Source organism: Pristiophorus japonicus, chromosome 3 (genome assembly GCF_044704955.1).
Source record: "Pristiophorus japonicus isolate sPriJap1 chromosome 3, sPriJap1.hap1, whole genome shotgun sequence".
In the NCBI taxonomy this organism is placed as follows: domain Eukaryota; kingdom Metazoa; phylum Chordata; class Chondrichthyes; family Pristiophoridae; genus Pristiophorus; species Pristiophorus japonicus.
Window position 1 is genome coordinate 326,218,918 of NC_091979.1, and position 20,789 is coordinate 326,239,706.

Here is a 20,789-nt window from a genome sequence, read left to right on the forward strand (position 1 = left end):
ATTAATTGTGCAAATAGATGTTAACAAATATGATGTGATTGGGATTACGGAGACGTGGCTCCAGGATGATCAGGGCTGGGAACTCAACATCCAGGGGTATTCAACATTCAGGAAGGATAGAATAAAAGGAAAAGGAGGTGGGGTAGCATTGCTGGTTAAAGAGGAGATTAATGCAATAGTTAGGAAAGACATTAGCTTGGATGATGTGGAATCTATATGGGTAGAGCTGCAGAACACTAAAGGGCAAAAATCGTTAGTGGGAGTTGTGTACAGACCTCCAAACAGTAGTAGTGATGTTGGGGAGGGCATCAAACAGGAAATTAGGAGTGCATGCAATAAAGGTGCAGCAGTTATAATGGGTGACTTTAATATGCACATAGATTGGGCTAGCCAAACTGGAAGCAATACGGTGGAGGAGGATTTCCTGGAATGCATAAGGGATGGTTTTCTAGACCAATATGTCGAGGAACCAACTAGGGGGGAGGCCATCTTAGACTGGGTGTTGTGTAATGAGAGAGGATTAATTAGCAATCTCATTGTGCGAGGCCCCTTGGGGAAGAGTGACCATAATATGGTGGAATTCTGCATTAGGATGGAGAATGAAACAGTTAATTCAGAGACCATGGTCCAGAACTTAAAGAAGGGTAACTTTGAAGGTATGAGGCATGAATTGGCTAAGATAGATTGGCTAATGATACTTAAGGGGTTGACTGTGGATGGGCAATGGCAGACATTTAGAGAACGCATGGATGAATTACAACAATTGTACATTCCTGTCTGGCGTAAAAATAAAAAAGGGAAGGTGGCTCAACCGTGGCTATCTAGGGAAATCAGGGATAGTATTAAAGCCAAGGAAGTGGCATACAAATTGGCCAGAAATAGCAGCGAACCTGGGGACTGGGAGAAATTTAGAACTCAGCAGAGGAGGACAAAGGGTTTGATTAGGGTAGGGAAAATGGAGTACGAGAAGAAGCTTGCAGGGAACATTAAGGCGGATTGCAAAAGTTTCTATCGGTATGCAAAGAGAAAGAGGTTAGTAAAGACAAACGTAGGTCCCCTGCAGTCAGAATCAGGGGAAGTCATAACGGTGAACAAAGAAATGGCAGACCAATTGAACAAGTACTTTGGTTCAGTATTCACTAAGGAGGACACAAACAACCTTCCGGATATAAAAGTGGTCAGAGGGTCTATTAAGGAGGAGGAACTGAGGGAAATCTTTATTAGTCGGGAAATTGTGTTGGGGAAATTGATGGGATTGAAGGCCGATAAATCCCCAGGGCCTGATCGACTGCATCCCAGAGGACTTCAGGAGGTGGCCTTGGAAATAGCGGATGCATTGACAGTCATTTTCCAACATTCCATTGACTCTGGATCAGTTCCTATCGAGTGGAGGGTAGCCAATGTAACCCCACTTTTTAAAAAAGGAGGGAGAGAGAAAGCAGGGAATTATAGACCGGTCAGCCTGACCTCAGTAGTGGGTAAAATGATGGAATCAATTATTAAGGATGTCATAGCAGCGCATTTGGAAAATGGTGACATGATAGGTCCAAGTCAGCATGGATTTGTAAAAGGGAGATCATGCTTGACAAATCTTCTGGAATTTTTTGAGGATGTTTCCAATAAAGTGGACAAAGGAGTACCAGTTGATGTGGTATATTTGGACTTTCAGAAGGCTTTCGACAAGGTCCCACACAGGAGATTAATGTGCAAAGTTAAAGCACATGGGATTGGGGGTAGTGTGCTGACGTGGATTGAGAACTGGTTGTCAGACAGGAAGCAAAGAGTAGGAGTAAATGGGTACTTTTCGGAATGGCAGGCAGTGACTAGTGGGGTACCGCAAGGTTCTGTGCTGGGGCCCCAGCTGTTTACATTGTACATTAATGATTTAGACGAGGGGATTAAATGTAGTATCTCCAAATTTGCGGATGACACTAAGTTGGGTGGCAGTGTGAGCTGCGAGGAGGATGCTATGAGGCTACAGAGTGACTTGGATAGGTTAGGTGAGTGGGCAAATGCGTGGCAGATGAAGTATAATGTGGATAAATGTGAGGTTATCCACTTTGGTGGTAAAAACAGAGAGACAGACTATTATCTGAATGGTGACAGATTAGGAAAAGGGAAGGTGCAACGAGACCTGGGTGTCATGGTACATCAGTCATTGAAGGTTGGCATGCAGGTACAGCAGGCGGTTAAGAAAGCAAATGGCATGTTGGCCTTCATAGCGAGGGGATTTGAGTGCAGGGGCAGGGAGGTGTTGCTGCAGTTGTACAGGGCCTTGGTGAGGCCACACCTGGAGTATTGTGTACAGTTTTGGTCTCCTAACTTGAGGAAGGACATACTTGCTGTTGAGGGAGTGCAGCGAAGATTCACCAGCCTGATTCCCGGGATGGTGGGACTGACCTATCAAGAAAGACTGAATCAACTGGGCTTGTATTCACTGGAGTTCAGAAGAGTGAGAGGGGACCTCATAGAAACGTTTAAAATTCTGACGGGTTTGGACAGGTTGGATGCAGGAAGAATGTTCCCAATGTTGGGGAAGTCCAGAACCAGGGGTCACAGTCTAAGGATAAGGGGTAAGCCATTTAGGACCGAGATAAGGAGAAACTTCTTCACCCAGAGAGTGGTGAACCTGTGGAATTCTCTACCACAGGAAGTAGTTGAGGCCAATTCACTAAATATATTCAAAAGGGAGTTAGATGAAGTCCTTACTACTCGGGGGATCAAGGGGTATGGCGTGAAAGCAGGAAGTGGGTACTGAAGTTTCATGTTCAGCCATGAACTCGTGAATGGCGGTGCAGGCTAGAAGGGCTGAATGGCCTGCTCCTGCACCTATTTTCTATGTTTCTATGTTTCTATTAAATGTGCCACTAACTTATAGAATCAAAGAATAAGGGAATGGTTGCAGCCCGTCGAGCCCATGCCAACTCTCAACAAGTCTCACTCCCCTGTCATTTACCCACAGCTGTGCAATTGTTTTCATTCGGATATTTATCCAACTCCGTTTTGAAAGATAAGATTGAGTCTGACTCCACCGCCCTTTGGAGCAGTGTATTCCAGATTCTAACCACTTGCTGAGGAATGGCCACTCCTGTTCCTATGTATAAAGGCAGAGAAACACGGGATCAATGCCTGCCACACTCACAACCTTGCTCAATTTCGCACCGTCATTCTATTCTCGTGACACAAACTCCAGAAGTGCAGTCCAGCTGTTGAGCTTAAAGCTCTGGTTATGTTCCCAACAATGTTACTGCCACAGCGTTTCCGTAGTGTAGTGGTTATCACGTTTGCCTCACACGCGAAAGGTCCCCGGTTCGAAACCGGGCGGAAACATTATGCAAACTTGTTCAATTAATGATTGTATAAAATTAAATCATTCATATTAGTGGTTCAATATTAACAGATTACAGTGTCTCACGATGCTGTTCTATTTGCTGATTTCTCTCTGCAGTTCTGTTCACACTCAAATTCTACACAGTGTCTCTCACTCCCTCCCGTTTCCAGCCCTGACGCTGGAGAAACCATATCTCAAAGCTGCACATTCCGTGCATTCAGGTCAGCTGTGAGAGATTATTAAAGGATCCTGCCACGCCACCACGCGTCACAACAGAAAATTAAAGCCACAAACAAACCCATCGAATAATCGCTCTTCCCCAGCTCCAGAGTGAGTGAGGGCGGGACAAGCCCTAACTTCCGCTCCCACACTCTCCAATCAGCCGCTGCCGGCGGAAAGCGGAGAATGCAGCATCAAACAGCGGTTTACCGCCCTTCACTGGGCTGCAAAATGCCACCGTTCGAGACAACGCTCACCGTACACCGAACAGCAGCCTCATAAGATGCTTCATCTCAGCTTCCTGACTCCGAGCCCCAGCTTGCACGAACACTTCTTCACTGGAAACACCATTAATTATCTGATTGCCACGTTTTGCATCATGAAAGTAATCCTTACCGATAATTATATAATCATAGAGGTTTACAGCATGGAAGGAGTCATTTAAGCCCATCGTATCTGCACCGGCCAACAAATGCCCACTTTTAGGTGTGTCCCCCTGCACCTTATTGCATTTCATGTGCACATCTCAGAACTTGTTAAATGTGGTGAGGGTTTCTGCCTGCACCACACTTTCAGGCAGTGAGTTTGAGACCCCCACAAACATCTGCATGCAGAATGTTCACTTCAAATCCACTTTAACCCTTACACTAATTACTTTTAAATTATGCAGCCTGGTTGTTGACCACTCCACTATGTGAAATAGACCCTTTTACTCAACAATATCTAGGCCCCTCCTATTTTTATACACCTCAATGCTGTCGCCCATCATGCTCCTCTGTTCCAAGGAAAACAAACCCATCCTATCCAATCTGTCCTCATAGCAAAGTTGCTCCACTCCCGGCAACATCTACGTAAATCTCCTCTGTACCCTCTCCAGCGTATTCACGTCCTTCCTTCAATGCGGTGACTAGAACTGCACGCAGTACTCCAGCTGTGGCCTAACCAGAATTTTATACAGTTCTAGCATAACCCACTTGCTGTTCTGTTCCTTGCTTCTGCCAATAAATGCAACCATTCCATATGACCTTCTTAACCAACTTTTCCAACTTTCCAGCTACCTTCAGGGATCTGTGGACAAGCAATCCCAGTTACCTTTGTTCCTCTACACTTCTCAATGTCATACCAGTTGATGTGTATTCCCTTTCCTTGCTAGCCCTCCACAAATGCGCGATCTCTCACATCTCTGGATTAAATTCCATTTGCGACTGCTCTACCCCCTTATCAGTTGATTGATATCTTCCTGGAGTCTCCAGCTTTCTTCTTCATTGTCAACCCACTGCCTATTTTAATAACACCTGAAAACTTCGTCATCATAACACCTATATTCAAGTTTAGATCATTGATAAATACCATAAAAAGCAATGGATCTGGCACTGAAAACTGCGGAACCCCACTGGAAACATACTTCGAGTCACAAAAACACCCATCAAACATTACCCTTTGCTTCCTGCCTCTGAGCCAAATTTGGATCCAATATGCCACTTCGCCATGAATCACATGGGCTTTTACTTAGAAAATGCATAATCATTAAATGTTATCCTGCCTTCATGGGAAAACATCATTAATTGACTGATGATCTTCATTTGCACAACTAAAGAAATGTTAACTGAAGGAGAGTCCTTAATTGAATAACTTAGCTGTGCTCTGCACTTTACCTCTGAATCCATAAACCATTTTGGACACTGTGCTTTAGAAGTCTGCTTCAAAATGTTCATTGCTGGTAACATGTACATGAGACGTTGGAAACAGTGAGATAGACTGTAGTGCAAGGGACTGGTTATTGTGAAACAGCAAAGAAAATATACATTCTGGAAGAATACCATCGAAAAGAAGTGTGACCCGAACAGCCAAAAAGAAGATGAAGTGCTGAGCCCTTTTCAGCAAAAAATTATTTTCCCAAACATTTCTCTGACCGAATCTTCACAAAACAAAAATGATGCTTTTAAAGTCATTAAACCCGAATTTTCGTGCACCCGAATCTTCTGAATCAGATGCCTCTCGTTGTGCCGACTGAATCCATGTCCCTTTCAATATTCTGCTGACATGCACACTATTGTGTCCGGAACCAATGTCCTAGGGGGAGTGTTTGCTAGTGCTGTTGGGGAGGAGTTAAACTAATATTGCAGGGGGATGGGAACCTCTACAGGGAGACAGAGGGAGACAAAAAGGAGGCAAAAGCAAAAGACAGAAAGGAGATGAGGAAAAGTGGAGGGCAGAGAAACCCAAGGCAAAGAACAAAAAGGGCCACTGTACAGCAAAATTCTAAAAGGACAAAGGGTGTTAAAAAAGCAAGCCTGAAGGCTTTGTGTCTTAATGCAAGGAGTATCCGCAATAAGGTGGATGAATTAATTGTGCAAATAGATGTTAACAAATATGATGTGATTGGGATTACGGAGACGTGGCTCCAGGATGATCAGGGCTGGGAACTCAACATCCAGGGGTATTCAACATTCAGGAAGGATAGAATAAAAGGAAAAGGAGGTGGGGTAGCATTGCTGGTTAAAGAGGAGATTAATGCAATAGTTAGGAAAGACATTAGCTTGGATGATGTGGAATCTATATGGGTAGAGCTGCAGAACACTAAAGGGCAAAAATCGTTAGTGGGAGTTGTGTACAGACCTCCAAACAGTAGTAGTGATGTTGGGGAGGGCATCAAACAGGAAATTAGGAGTGCATGCAATAAAGGTGCAGCAGTTATAATGGGTGACTTTAATATGCACATAGATTGGGCTAGCCAAACTGGAAGCAATACGGTGGAGGAGGATTTCCTGGAATGCATAAGGGATGGTTTTCTAGACCAATATGTCGAGGAACCAACTAGGGGGGAGGCCATCTTAGACTGGGTGTTGTGTAATGAGAGAGGATTAATTAGCAATCTCATTGTGCGAGGCCCCTTGGGGAAGAGTGACCATAATATGGTGGAATTCTGCATTAGGATGGAGAATGAAACAGTTAATTCAGAGACCATGGTCCAGAACTTAAAGAAGGGTAACTTTGAAGGTATGAGGCATGAATTGGCTAAGATAGATTGGCTAATGATACTTAAGGGGTTGACTGTGGATGGGCAATGGCAGACATTTAGAGAACGCATGGATGAATTACAACAATTGTACATTCCTGTCTGGCGTAAAAATAAAAAAGGGAAGGTGGCTCAACCGTGGCTATCTAGGGAAATCAGGGATAGTATTAAAGCCAAGGAAGTGGCATACAAATTGGCCAGAAATAGCAGCGAACCTGGGGACTGGGAGAAATTTAGAACTCAGCAGAGGAGGACAAAGGGTTTGATTAGGGTAGGGAAAATGGAGTACGAGAAGAAGCTTGCAGGGAACATTAAGGCGGATTGCAAAAGTTTCTATCGGTATGCAAAGAGAAAGAGGTTAGTAAAGACAAACGTAGGTCCCCTGCAGTCAGAATCAGGGGAAGTCATAACGGTGAACAAAGAAATGGCAGACCAATTGAACAAGTACTTTGGTTCAGTATTCACTAAGGAGGACACAAACAACCTTCCGGATATAAAAGTGGTCAGAGGGTCTATTAAGGAGGAGGAACTGAGGGAAATCTTTATTAGTCGGGAAATTGTGTTGGGGAAATTGATGGGATTGAAGGCCGATAAATCCCCAGGGCCTGATCGACTGCATCCCAGAGGACTTCAGGAGGTGGCCTTGGAAATAGCGGATGCATTGACAGTCATTTTCCAACATTCCATTGACTCTGGATCAGTTCCTATCGAGTGGAGGGTAGCCAATGTAACCCCACTTTTTAAAAAAGGAGGGAGAGAGAAAGCAGGGAATTATAGACCGGTCAGCCTGACCTCAGTAGTGGGTAAAATGATGGAATCAATTATTAAGGATGTCATAGCAGCGCATTTGGAAAATGGTGACATGATAGGTCCAAGTCAGCATGGATTTGTAAAAGGGAGATCATGCTTGACAAATCTTCTGGAATTTTTTGAGGATGTTTCCAATAAAGTGGACAAAGGAGTACCAGTTGATGTGGTATATTTGGACTTTCAGAAGGCTTTCGACAAGGTCCCACACAGGAGATTAATGTGCAAAGTTAAAGCACATGGGATTGGGGGTAGTGTGCTGACGTGGATTGAGAACTGGTTGTCAGACAGGAAGCAAAGAGTAGGAGTAAATGGGTACTTTTCGGAATGGCAGGCAGTGACTAGTGGGGTACCGCAAGGTTCTGTGCTGGGGCCCCAGCTGTTTACATTGTACATTAATGATTTAGACGAGGGGATTAAATGTAGTATCTCCAAATTTGCGGATGACACTAAGTTGGGTGGCAGTGTGAGCTGCGAGGAGGATGCTATGAGGCTACAGAGTGACTTGGATAGGTTAGGTGAGTGGGCAAATGCGTGGCAGATGAAGTATAATGTGGATAAATGTGAGGTTATCCACTTTGGTGGTAAAAACAGAGAGACAGACTATTATCTGAATGGTGACAGATTAGGAAAAGGGAAGGTGCAACGAGACCTGGGTGTCATGGTACATCAGTCATTGAAGGTTGGCATGCAGGTACAGCAGGCGGTTAAGAAAGCAAATGGCATGTTGGCCTTCATAGCGAGGGGATTTGAGTGCAGGGGCAGGGAGGTGTTGCTGCAGTTGTACAGGGCCTTGGTGAGGCCACACCTGGAGTATTGTGTACAGTTTTGGTCTCCTAACTTGAGGAAGGACATACTTGCTGTTGAGGGAGTGCAGCGAAGATTCACCAGCCTGATTCCCGGGATGGTGGGACTGACCTATCAAGAAAGACTGAATCAACTGGGCTTGTATTCACTGGAGTTCAGAAGAGTGAGAGGGGACCTCATAGAAACGTTTAAAATTCTGACGGGTTTGGACAGGTTGGATGCAGGAAGAATGTTCCCAATGTTGGGGAAGTCCAGAACCAGGGGTCACAGTCTAAGGATAAGGGGTAAGCCATTTAGGACCGAGATAAGGAGAAACTTCTTCACCCAGAGAGTGGTGAACCTGTGGAATTCTCTACCACAGGAAGTAGTTGAGGCCAATTCACTAAATATATTCAAAAGGGAGTTAGATGAAGTCCTTACTACTCGGGGGATCAAGGGGTATGGCGTGAAAGCAGGAAGTGGGTACTGAAGTTTCATGTTCAGCCATGAACTCGTGAATGGCGGTGCAGGCTAGAAGGGCTGAATGGCCTGCTCCTGCACCTATTTTCTATGTTTCTATGTTTCTATTAAATGTGCCACTAACTTCTAGAATCAAAGAATAAGGGAATGGTTGCAGCCCGTCGAGCCCATGCCAACTCTCAACATGTCTCACTCCCCTGTCACTTACCCACAGCTGTGCAATTTTTTTCATTCGGATACTTATCCAGCTCCGTTTTGAAAGATAAGATTGAGTCTGACTCCACCGCCCTTGAGAGCAATGTATTCCAGATTCTAACTACTTGCTGAGGAATGGCCACTCCTGTTCCTATGTATAAAGGCAGAGAAACACGGGATCAATTCCTGCCTCACTCACAACCTTGCGAAATATAGCACCGTCATTCTATTCTCGTGACACAAGCTCGAGAAGTGTAGTCCAGCTGTTGAGGTTAAAGCTCTGGTTATGTTCCCAACAACGTTACTGGCACAGCGTTTCCGTAGTGTAGTGGTTATCACGTTCGCCTCACACGCGAAAGGTCCCTGGTTCGAAACCGGGCGGAAACATTATGCAAACGTGTTCAATTAATGATTAGATAAAATTAAATCATTCACATTTGTGGTGCAATATTAACACAGTGCAGTGTCTCACGATGCTGGTCCATTTGCTGATTTCTCTCTGCAGTTCTGTTCACACTCAAATTCTACACAGTGTCTCTCACTCCCTCCCGTTTCCAGCCCTGACGCTGGAGAAACCATATCTCAAAGCTGCACATTCCGTGCATTCAGGTCAGCTGTGAGAGATTATTAAAGGATCCTACCACGCCACCACGCTTCACAACAGAAAATTAAAGCCACAAACAAACCCATCGACTAATCGCTCTTCCACAGCTCCAGAGTGAGTGAGGGCGGGACAAGCCCTAACTTCCGCTCCCACACTCTCCAATCAGCCGCTGCCGGCGGAAAGCGGAGAATGCAGCATCAAACAGCGGTTTACCGCCCTTCACTGAGCTGCAAAATGCCACCGTTCGAGACAACGCTCCCCGTACACCGAACAGCAGCCTCATAAGATGCTTCATCTCAGCTTCCTGACTTCGAGCCCCAGCTTGCACGAACACTTCTTCACTGGAAACACCATTAATTATCTGATTGCCACGTGTTGCATCATGAAAGTAATCCTTACCGATAATTATATAATCATAGAGGTTTACAGCATGGAAGGAGTCATTTAAGCCCATCGTATCTGCACCGGCCAACAAATGCCCAGTTTTAGGTGTGTCCCCCTGCACCTTATTGCATTTCATGTGCACATCTCAGAACTTGTTAAATGTGGTGAGGGTTTCTGCCTGCACCACACTTTCAGGCAGTGAGTTTGAGACCCCCACAAACATCTGCATGCAGAATGTTCACTTCAAATCCCCTTTAACCCTTACACTAATTACTTTTAAATTATGCAGCCTGGTTGTTGACCACTCCACTATGTGAAATAGACCCTTTTACTCAACAATATCTAGGCCCCTCCTATTTTTATACACCTTAATGCTGTCGCCCATCAGGCTCCTCTGTTCCAAGGAAAACAAACCCATCCTATCCAATCTGTCCTCATAGCAAAGTTGCTCCACTCCCGGCAACATCTACGTAAATCTCCTCTGTACCCTCTCCAGCGTATTCACGTCCTTCCTTCAATGCGGTGACTAGAACTGCACGCAGTACTCCAGCTGTGGCCTAACCAGAATTTTATACAGTTCTAGCATAACCCACTTGCTGTTCTGTTCCTTGCTTCTGCCAATAAATGCAACCATTCCATATGACTTCTTAACCAACTTTTCCAACTTTCCAGCTACCTTCAGGGATCTGTGGACAAGCAATCCCAGTTACCTTTGTTCCTCTACACTTCTCAATGTCATACCAGTTGATGTGTATTCCCTTTCCTTGTTAGCCCTCCACAAATGCGCGATCTCTCACATCTCTGGATTAAATTCCATTTGCCACTGCTCTACCCCCTTATCAGTTGATTGATATCTTCCTGGAGTCTCCAGCTTCCTTCTTCATTATCAACCCACTGCCTATTTTAATAACACCTGAAAACTTCGTCATCATAACACCTATATTCAAGTTTAGATCATTGATAAATACCATAAAAAGCAATGGATCTGGCACTGAAAACTGCGGAACCGCACTGGAAACATACTTCCAGTCACAAAAACACCCATCAAACATTACCCTTTGCTTCCTGCCTCTGAGCCAAATTTGGATCCAATGTGCCACTTCGCCCTGAATCACATGGGCTTTTACTTCGAAAATGCATCATCATTAAATGTTATCCTGCCTTCATGGGAAAACATCCTTAATTGACTGATGATCTTCATTTGCACAACTAAAGAAATGTTAACTGAAGGAGAGTCCTTAATTGAATAACTTATCTGTGCTCTGCACTTTACCTCAGAATCCATAAACCATTTTGGACACTGTGCTTCAGAAGTCAGCTTCAAAATGTTCATTGCTGGTAACATGTACATGGGAAGTTGGAAACAGTGAGATAGACTATAGTGCAAGGGACTGATTATTGTGAAACAGCAAAGAAAATATACATTCTGGAAGAATACCATCGAAAAGAAGTGTGACCCTAACAGCCAAAAAGAAGATGAAGTGCTGAGTCCTTTTCAGCAAAAAATTCTTTTCCCAAACATTTCTCTGACCGAATCTTCACAAAACAAAAATGATGCTTTTAAAGTCATTAAACCCGAATTTTCGTGCACCCGAATCTTCTGAATCAGATGCCTCTCGTTGTGCCTACTGAATCCATGTCCCTTTCAATATTCTGCTGACATGCACACTATTAAATGTGCCACTAACTTATACAATCAAAGAATAAGGGAATGGTTGCAGCCCGTCGAGCCCATGCCAACTCTCAACAAGTCTCACTCCCCTGTCATTTACCCACAGCTGTGCAATTTTTTGCATTCGGATACTTATCCAACTCCGTTTTAAAAGATAAGATTGAGTCTGACTCCACCGCCCTTTAGAGCAGTGTATTCCAGATTCTAACCACTTGCTGAGGAATGGCCACTTCTGTTCCTATGTATAAAGACAGAGAAACACGAGATCAATTCCTGCCACACTCACAACCTTGCTAAATATAGCACCGTCATTCTGTTCTCGTGACACAAGCTCCAGAAGTGTAGTCCAGCTGTTGAGGTTAAAGCTCTGGTTATGTTCCCAACAATGTTACTGCCACAGCGTTTCCGTAGTGTAGTGGTTATCACGTTCGCCTCACACGCGAAAGGTCACCGGTTCGAAACCGGGCGGTAACATTATGCAAACGTGTTCAATTAATGATTGGATAAAATTAAATCATTCATATTCGTGGTTCAATATTAACAGAGTGCAGTGTCTCACGATGCTGTTCCATTTGCTGACTTCTCTCTACAATTCTGTCCACACTAAAATTCAACACAGTGTCTCTCACTCCCTCCCGTTTCCACCCCTGACGCTGGAGAAACCATATCTCAAAGCTGCACATTCCGTGCATTCAGGTCAGCTGTGAGAGATTATTAAAGGATCCTGCAACGCCACCACGCTTCACAACAGAAAATTGAAGCCACAAACAAACCCATCGACGAATCGCTCTTCCCCAGCTCCAGAGTGAGTGAGGGCTGGACAAGCCCTAACTTCCGCTCCCACACTCTCCAATCAGCCGCTGCCGGCGGAAAGCGGAGAATGCAGCATCAAACAGCGGTTTACCGCCCTTCACTGGGCTGCAAAATGCCACCGTTCGATAGAACGCTCCCCGTACACCGAACAGCAGCCTCATAAGATGCTTCATCTCAGCTTCCTGAGTTCGAGCCCCAGCTTGCACGAACACTTCTTCACTGGAAACACCATTAATTATCTGATTGCCACGTTTTGCATTATGAAAGTAATCCTAACCGATAATTATATAATCATAGAGGTTTACAGCATGGAAGGAGTCATTTAAGCCCATCGTATCTGCACCGGCCAACAAATGCCAAGTTTTAGGTGTGTACCCCTGAACCTTATTGCATTTCATGTGCACGTCTAAGAACTTGTTAAATGTGGTGAGGGTTTCTGCCTGCTTCAAAATGTTCATTGCTGGTAACATGTACATGGGAAGTTGGAAACAGTGAGATAGACTCTAGTGCAAGGGACTGATTATTGTGAAACAGCAAAGAAAATATACATTCTGGAAGAATACCATCGAAAAGAAGTGTGACCCTAACAGCCAAAAAGAAGATGAAGTGCTGAGTCCTTTTCAGCAAAAAATTATTTTCCCAAACATTTCTCTGACCGAATCTTCACAAAACAAAAATGATGCTTTTAAAGTCATTAAACCCGAATTTTCGTGCACCCGAATCTTCTGAATCAGATGCCTCTCGTTGTGCCTACTGAATCCATGTCCCTTTCAATATTCTGCTGACATGCACACTATTAAATGTGCCACTAACTTATACAATCAAAGAATAAGGGAATGGTTGCAGCCCGTCGAGCCCATGCCAACTCTCAACAAGTCTCACTCCCCTGTCATTTACCCACAGCTGTGCAAGTTTTTTCATTCGGATATTTAACCAACTCCGTTTTGAAAGATAAGATTGAGTCTGACTCCACCGCCCTTTAGAGCAGTGTATTCCAGATTCTAACCACTTGCTGAGGAATGGCCACTCCTGTTCCTATGTATAAAGGCAGAGAAACACGTGATCAATTCCTGCCGCACTCACAACCTTGCGAAATATCGCACCGTTGTTCTCTTCTCGTGACACAAGCTCCAGAAGTGTAGTCCAGCTGTTGAGGTTAAAGCTCTGATTATGTTCCCAACAATGTTTCTGCCGCAGCGTTTCTGTAGTGTAGTGGTTATCACGTTCGCCTCACACGCGAAAGGTCCCCGGTTCGAAACCGGGTGGAAACATTATGCAAACGTGTTCAATTAATGATTGGATAAAATTAAATCATTCATATTAGTGGTTCAATATTAACAGAGTGCAGTGTCTCACGATGCTGTTCCATTTGATGATTTCTCTCGACAGTTCTGTTCACACTCAAATTCTACACAGTGTCTCTCACTCCCTCCCGTTTCCAGCCCTGACGCTGGAGAAACCATATCTCAAAGCTGCACATTCCGTGCATTCAGGTCAGCTGTGAGAGATTATTAAAGGATCCTGCCACGCCACCACGCTTCACACCAGAAAATTAAAGCCACAAACAAACCCATCGACTAATCGCTCTTCCCCAGCTCCAGAGTGAGTGAGGGCGGGACAAGCCCTAACTTCCGCTCCCACACTCTCCAATCAGCCGCTGCCGGCGGAAAGCGGAGAATGCAGCATTAAACAGCGGTTTACCGCCCTTCACTGGCCTGCAAAATGCCACCGTTCGAGACAACGCTACCCGTACACCGAACAGCAGCCTCATAAGATGCTTCATCTCAGCTACCTGAGTTCGAGCCCCAGCTTGCACGAACACTTCTTCACTGGAAACACCATTAATTATCTGATTGCCACGTTTTGCATCATGAAAGTAATCCTAACCGATAATTATATAATCATAGAGGTTTACAGCATGGAAGGAGTCATTTAAGCCCATCGTATCTGCACCGGCCAACAAATGCCAAGTTTTAGGTGTGTACCCCTGCACCGTATTGCATTTCATGTGCACGTCTAAGAACTTGTTAAATGTGGTGAGGGTTTCTGCCTGCTTCAAAATGTTCATTGCTGGTAACATGTACATGGGAAGTTGGAAACAGTGAGATAGACTCTAGTGCAAGGGACTGATTATTGTGAAACAGCAAAGAAAATATACATTCTGGAAGAATACCATCGAAAAGAAGTGTGACCCTAACAGCCAAAAAGAAGATGAAGTGCTGAGTCCTTTTCAGCAAAAAATTCTTTTCCCAAACATTTCTCTGACCGAATCTTCACAAAACAAAAATGATGCTTTTAAAGTTATTAAACCCGAATTTTCGTGCACCCGAATCTTCTGAATCAGATGCCTCTCGTTGTGCCTACTGAATCCATGTCCCTTTCAATATTCTGCTGACATGCACACTATTAAATGTGCCACTAACTTATACTATCAAAGAATAAGGGAATGGTTGCAGCCCGTCGAGCCCATGCCAACTCTCAACAAGTCTCACTCCCCTGTCATTTACCCACAGCTGTGCAATTTTTTGCATTCGGATACTTATCCAACTCCGTTTTAAAAGATAAGATTGAGTCTGACTCCACCGCCCTTTAGAGCAGTGTATTCCAGATTCTAAACTCTTGCTGAGGAATGGCCACTTCTGTTCCTATGTATAAAGGCAGAGAAACACGGGATCAATTCCTGCCACACTCACAACCTTGCTAAATATAGCACCGTCATTCTGTTCTCGTGACACAAGCTCCAGAAGTGTAGTCCAGCTGTTGAGGTTAAAGCTCTGGTTATGTTCCCAACAATGTTACTGCCACAGCGTTTCCGTAGTGTAGTGGTTATCACGTTCGCCTCACACGCGAAAGGAAACCGGGCGGTAACATTATGCAAACGTGTTCAATTAATGATTAGATAAAATTAAATCATTCATATTAGTGGTTCAATATTTACAGAGTGCAGCGTCTCACGATTCTGTTCCATTTGCTGACTTCTCTCTACAGTTCTGTCCACACTAAAATTCAACACAGTGTCTCTCACTCCCTCCCGTTTCCAGCCCTGACGCTGGAGAAACCATATCTCAAAGCTGCACATTCCGTGCATTCAGGTCAGCTGTGAGAGATTATTAAAGGATCCTGCCACGCCACCACGCTTCACAACAGAAAATTGAAGCCACAAACAAACCCATCGACGAATCGCTCTTCCCCAGCTCCAGAGTGAGTGAGGGCGGGACAAGCCCTAACTTCCGCTCCCACACTCTCCAATCAGCCGCTGCCGGCGGAAAGCGGAGAATGCAGCATCAAACAGCGGTTTACCGCCCTTCACTGGGCTGCAAAATGCCACCGTTCGATAGAACGCTCCACGTACACCGAACAGTAGCCTCATAAGATGCTTCATCTCAGCTTCCTGAGTTCGAGCCCCAGCTTGCACGAACACTTCTTCACTGGAAACACCATTAATTATCTGATTGCCACGTTTTGCATTATGAAAGTAATCCTAACCGATAATTATATAATCATAGAGGTTTCCAGCATGGAAGGAGTCATTTAAGCCCATCGTATCTGCACCGGCCAACAAATGCCAAGTTTTAGGTGTGTACCCCTGCACCTTATTGCATTTCATGTGCACGTCTAAGAACTTGTTAAATGTGGTGAGGGTTTCTGCCTGCTTCAAAATGTTCATTGCTGGTAACATGTACATGGGAAGTTGGAAACAGTGAGATAGACTGTAGTGCAAGGGACTGATTATTGTGAAACAACAAAGAAAATATACATTCTGGAAGAATACCATCGAAAAGAAGTGTGACCCTAACAGCCAAAAAGAAGATGAAGTGCTGAGTTCTTTTCAGCAAAAAATTCTTTTCCCAAACATTTCTCTGACCGAATCTTCACAAAACAAAAATGATGCTTTTAAAGTCATTAAACCCGAATTTTCGTGCACCCGAATCTTCTGAATCAGATGCCTCTCGTTGTGCCTACTGAATCCATGTCCCTTTCAATATTCTGCTGACATGCACATTATTAAATGTGCCACTAACGCATACAATCAAAGAATAAGGGAATGGTTGCAGCCCGTCGAGCCCATGCCAACTCTCAACAAGTCTCACTCCCCTGTCATTTACCCACAGCTGTGCAATTTTTTGCATTCGGATACTTATCCAACTCCGTTTTAAAAGATAAGATTGAGTCTGACTCCACCGCCCTTTAGAGCAGTGTATTCCAGATTCTAACCACATGCTGAGGAATGGCCACTCCTGTTCCTATGTATAAAGGCAGAGAAACACGTGATCAATTCCTGCCACACTCACAAACTTGCTAAATATCGCACCGTTATTCTATTCTCGTGACACAAGCTCCAGAAGTGTAGTCCAGCTGTTGAGGTTAAAGCTCTGGTTATGTTCCCAACAATGTTAATGCCGCAGCGTTTCCGTAGTGTAGTGGTTATCACGTTCGCCTCACACGCGAAAGGTCCCCGGTTCGAAACCGGGTGGAAACATTATGCAAACGTGTTCAATTAATGATTAGATAAAATTAAATCATTCATATTAGTTGTTCAATATTAACAGAGTGCAGTGTCTCATGATGCTGTTCCATTTGATGATTTCTCTCTGCAGTTCTGTTCACACTCAAATTCTACACAGTATCTCTCACTCCCTCCCGTTTCCAGCCCTGACGCTGGAGAAACCATATCTCAAAGCTGCACATTCCGTGCATTCAGGTCAGCTGTGAGAGATTATTAAAGGATCCTGCCACGCCATCACGCATCACACCAGAAAATTAAAGCCACAAACAAACCCATCGACTAATCGCTCTTCCCCAGCTCCAGAGTGAGTGACCTCGGGACAAGCCCTATCTTGCGCTCCCACACTCTCCAATCAGCCGCTGCCGGCGGAAAGCGGAGAATGCAGCATCAAACAGCGGTTTACCGCCCTTCACTGGGCTGCAAAATGCCACCGTTCGAGACAACGCTACCCGTACACCGAACAGCAGCCTCATAAGATGCTTCATCTCAGCTACCTGAGTTCGAGCCCCAGCTTGCACGAACACTTCTTCACTGGAAACACCATTAATTATCTGATTGCCACGTTTTGCATCATGAAAGTAATCCTAACCGATAATTATATAATCATAGAGGTTTACAGCATGGAAGGAGTCATTTAAGCCCATCGTATCTGCACCGGCCAACAAATGTCCAGTTTTAGGTGTGTCCCCCTGCACCTTATTGCATTTCATGTGCACATCTCAGAACTTGTTAAATGTGGTGAGGGTTTCTGCCTGCACCACACTTTCAGGCAGTGAGTTTGAGACCCCCACAAACATCTGCATGCAGAATGTTCACTTCAAATCCCCTTTAACCCTTACACTAATTACTTTTAAATTATGCAGCCTGGTTGTTGACCACTCCACTATGTGAAATAGACCCTTTTACTCAACAATATCTAGGCCCCTCCTATTTTTATACACCTCAATGCTGTCGCCCATCAGGCTCCTCTGTTCCAAGGAAAACAAACCCATCCTATCCAATCTGTCCTCATAGCAAAGTTGCTCCTCTCCCGGCAACATCTACGTAAATCTCCTCTTTACCCTCTCCAGCGTATTCACGTCCTTCCTTCAATGCGGTGACTAGAACTGCACGCAGTACTCCAGCTGTGGCCTAACCAGAATTTTATACAGTTCTAGCAAAACCCACTTGCTGTTCTGTTCCTTGCTTCTGCCAATAAATGCAACCATTCCATATGACTTCTTAACCAACTTTTCCAACTGACCAGCTACCTTCAGGGATCTGTGCACAAGCAATCCCAGTTACCTTTGTTCCTCTACACTTCTCAATGTCATACCAGTTGATGTGTATTCCCTTTCCTTGTTAGCCCTCCACAAATGCGCGATCTCTCACATCTCTGGATTAAATTCCATTTGCCACTGCTCTACCCCCTTATCAGTTGATTGATATCTTCCTGGAGTCTCCAGCTTTCTTCTTCATTATCAACCCACTGCCTATTTTAATAACACCTGAAAACTTCGTCATCGTAACACCTATATTCAAGTTTAGATCATTGATAAATACCATAAAAAGCAATGGATCTGGCACTGAAAACTGCGGAACCCCACTGGAAACATACTTCCAGTCACAAAAACACCCATCAAACATTACCCTTTGCTTCCTGCCTCTGAGCCAAATTTGGATCCAATGTGCCACTTCGCCCTGAATCACATGGGCTTTTACTTAGATAATGCATAATCATTAAATGTTATCCTGCCTTCATGAGAAAACATCATTAATTGACTGATGATCTTCATTTGCACAACTAAAGAAATGTTAACTGAAAGAGAGTCCTTAATTGAATAACTTATCTGTGCTCTGCACTTTACCTCTGAATCCATAAACCATTTTGGACACTGTGCTTTAGAAGTCTGCTTCAAAATGTTCATTGCTGGTAACATGTACATGAGACGTTGGAAACAGTGAGATAGAGTGTAGTGCAAGGGACTGGTTATTGTGAAACAGCAAAGAAAATATACATTCTGGAAGAATACCATGGAAAAGAAGTGTGACCCTAACAGCCAAAAAGAAGATGAAGTGCTGAGCCCTTTTCAGCAAAAAATTATTTTCCCAATCTTTTCCCTGACCGAATGTTCACAAAACAAAAATGATGCTTTTAAAGTCATTAAACCCGAATTTTCGTGCGCCCGAATCTTCTGAATCAGATGCCTCTCGTTGTGCCGACTGAATCCATGTCCCTTTCAATATTCTGCTGACATGCACACTATTAAATGTGCCACTAACTTATAAAATCAAAGAATAAGGGAATGGTTGCAGCCCGTCGAGCCCATGCCAACTCTCAACAAGTCTCACTCCCCTGTCATTTACCCACAGCTGTGCAAATTTTTTCATTCGGATATTTAACCAACTCCGTTTTGAAAGATAAGATTGAGTCTGACTCCACCGCCCTTTAGAGCAGTGTATTCCAGATTCTAACCACTTGCTGAGGAATGGCCACTTCTGTTCCTATGTATAAAGGCAGAGAAACACGGGATCAATGCCTGCCACACTCACAACCTTGCTTAATATCGCACCGTCATTCGATTCTCGTGACACAAGCTCCAGAAGTGTAGTCCAGCTGTTGAGGTTAAAGCTCTGGTTATGTTCCCAACAATGTTATTGCCACAGCGTTTCCGTAGTGTAGTGGTTGTCACGTTTGCCTCACACGCGAAAGGTCCACGGTTCGAAACCGGGCGGAAACATTATGCAACCGTGTTCAATTAATGATTGTATAAAATTAAATCATTCATATTAGTGGTTCAATATTAACAGAGTACAGTGTCTCACGATGCTGTTCCATTTGCTGATTTCTCTCTGCAGTTCTGTTCACACTCAAATTCTACACAGTGTCTCTCACTCCCTCCCGTTTCCAGCCCTGACGCTGGAGAAACCATATCTCAAAGCTGCACATTCCGTGCATTCAGGTCAGCTGTGATAGATTATTAAAGGATCCTGCCACGCCACCACGCTTCACAACAGAAAATTAAAGCCACAAACTAACCCATCGAATAATCGCTCTTCCCCAGCTCCAGAGTGAGTGAGGGCGGGACAAGCCAAAACTTCTGCTCCCACACTCTCCAATCAGCCGCTGCCGGCGGAAAGCGGAGAATGCAGCATCAAACAGCGGTTTACCGCCCTTCACTGGGCTGCAAAATGCCACCGTTCCAGACAACGCTCCCCGTGCTCCGAACAGCAGCCTCATAAGATGCTTCATCTCAGCTTCCTGAGTTCGAGCCCCAGATTGCACGAACACTTCTTCACTGGAAACAGCATTAATTATCTGATTGCCACGTTTTGCATCATGAAAGTAATCCTAACCGATAATTATTTCATCATAGAGGTTTACAGCATGGAAGGAGTCATTTACGCCCATCGTATCTGCACCGGCCAACAAATGCCCAGTTTTAGATGTGTACCCCTGCACCTTATTGCATTTCATGTGCACATCTAAGAACTGGTTAAATGTGGTGAGGGTTTCTGCCTGCACCACACTTTCAGGCAGTGAGTTTGAGACCCCCACAAACATCTGCATGCAGAATGTTCACTTCAAATCCCCTTTAACCCTTACACTAATTACTTTTAAATTATGCAGCCTGGTTGTTGACCACTCCACTATGTGAAATAGACCCTTTTAATCAACAATATCTAGGCCCCTCCTATTTTTATACACCTCAATGCTGTCGCCCATCAGCCTCCTCTGTTCCAAGGAAAACAAACCCATCCTATCCAATCTGTCCTCATAGCAAAGTTGCTCCACTCCCGGCAACATCTACGTAAATCTCCTCTGTACCCTCTCCAGCGTATTCACGTTCTTCCATCAATGCGGTGAACAGAACTGCACGCAGTACTCCAGCTGTGGCCTAACCAGAATTTTATACAGTTCTAGCATAACCCACTTGCTGTTCTCTTCCTTGCTTCTGCCAATAAATGCAACCATTCCATATGACTTCTTAA

At 44.4% G+C, this 20,789-nt stretch overlaps 6 non-coding genes across 6 annotated transcripts; all 6 read left to right on the forward strand.

Annotated features, from left to right (window-relative positions):
• Positions 1–3,257: 3,257 nt before the first annotated feature.
• Positions 3,258–3,330, forward strand: trnav-cac (transfer RNA valine (anticodon CAC)). The gene has a single exon. It is a non-coding gene; the product is annotated as a tRNA-Val (tRNA).
• Positions 3,331–9,151: 5,821 nt separating this feature from the next.
• trnav-cac (transfer RNA valine (anticodon CAC)) lies at positions 9,152–9,224 on the forward strand. Its single transcript has one exon. It is a non-coding gene; the product is annotated as a tRNA-Val (tRNA).
• A 2,674-nt stretch (positions 9,225–11,898) lies between these two features.
• trnav-cac (transfer RNA valine (anticodon CAC)) lies at positions 11,899–11,971 on the forward strand. Its single transcript has one exon. It is a non-coding gene; the product is annotated as a tRNA-Val (tRNA).
• Positions 11,972–13,508: 1,537 nt separating this feature from the next.
• Positions 13,509–13,581, forward strand: trnav-cac (transfer RNA valine (anticodon CAC)). The gene has a single exon. It is a non-coding gene; the product is annotated as a tRNA-Val (tRNA).
• A 3,136-nt stretch (positions 13,582–16,717) lies between these two features.
• On the forward strand, positions 16,718–16,790 carry trnav-cac (transfer RNA valine (anticodon CAC)). The gene has a single exon. It is a non-coding gene; the product is annotated as a tRNA-Val (tRNA).
• A 2,674-nt stretch (positions 16,791–19,464) lies between these two features.
• On the forward strand, positions 19,465–19,537 carry trnav-cac (transfer RNA valine (anticodon CAC)). Its single transcript has one exon. It is a non-coding gene; the product is annotated as a tRNA-Val (tRNA).
• Positions 19,538–20,789: the final 1,252 nt, after the last annotated feature.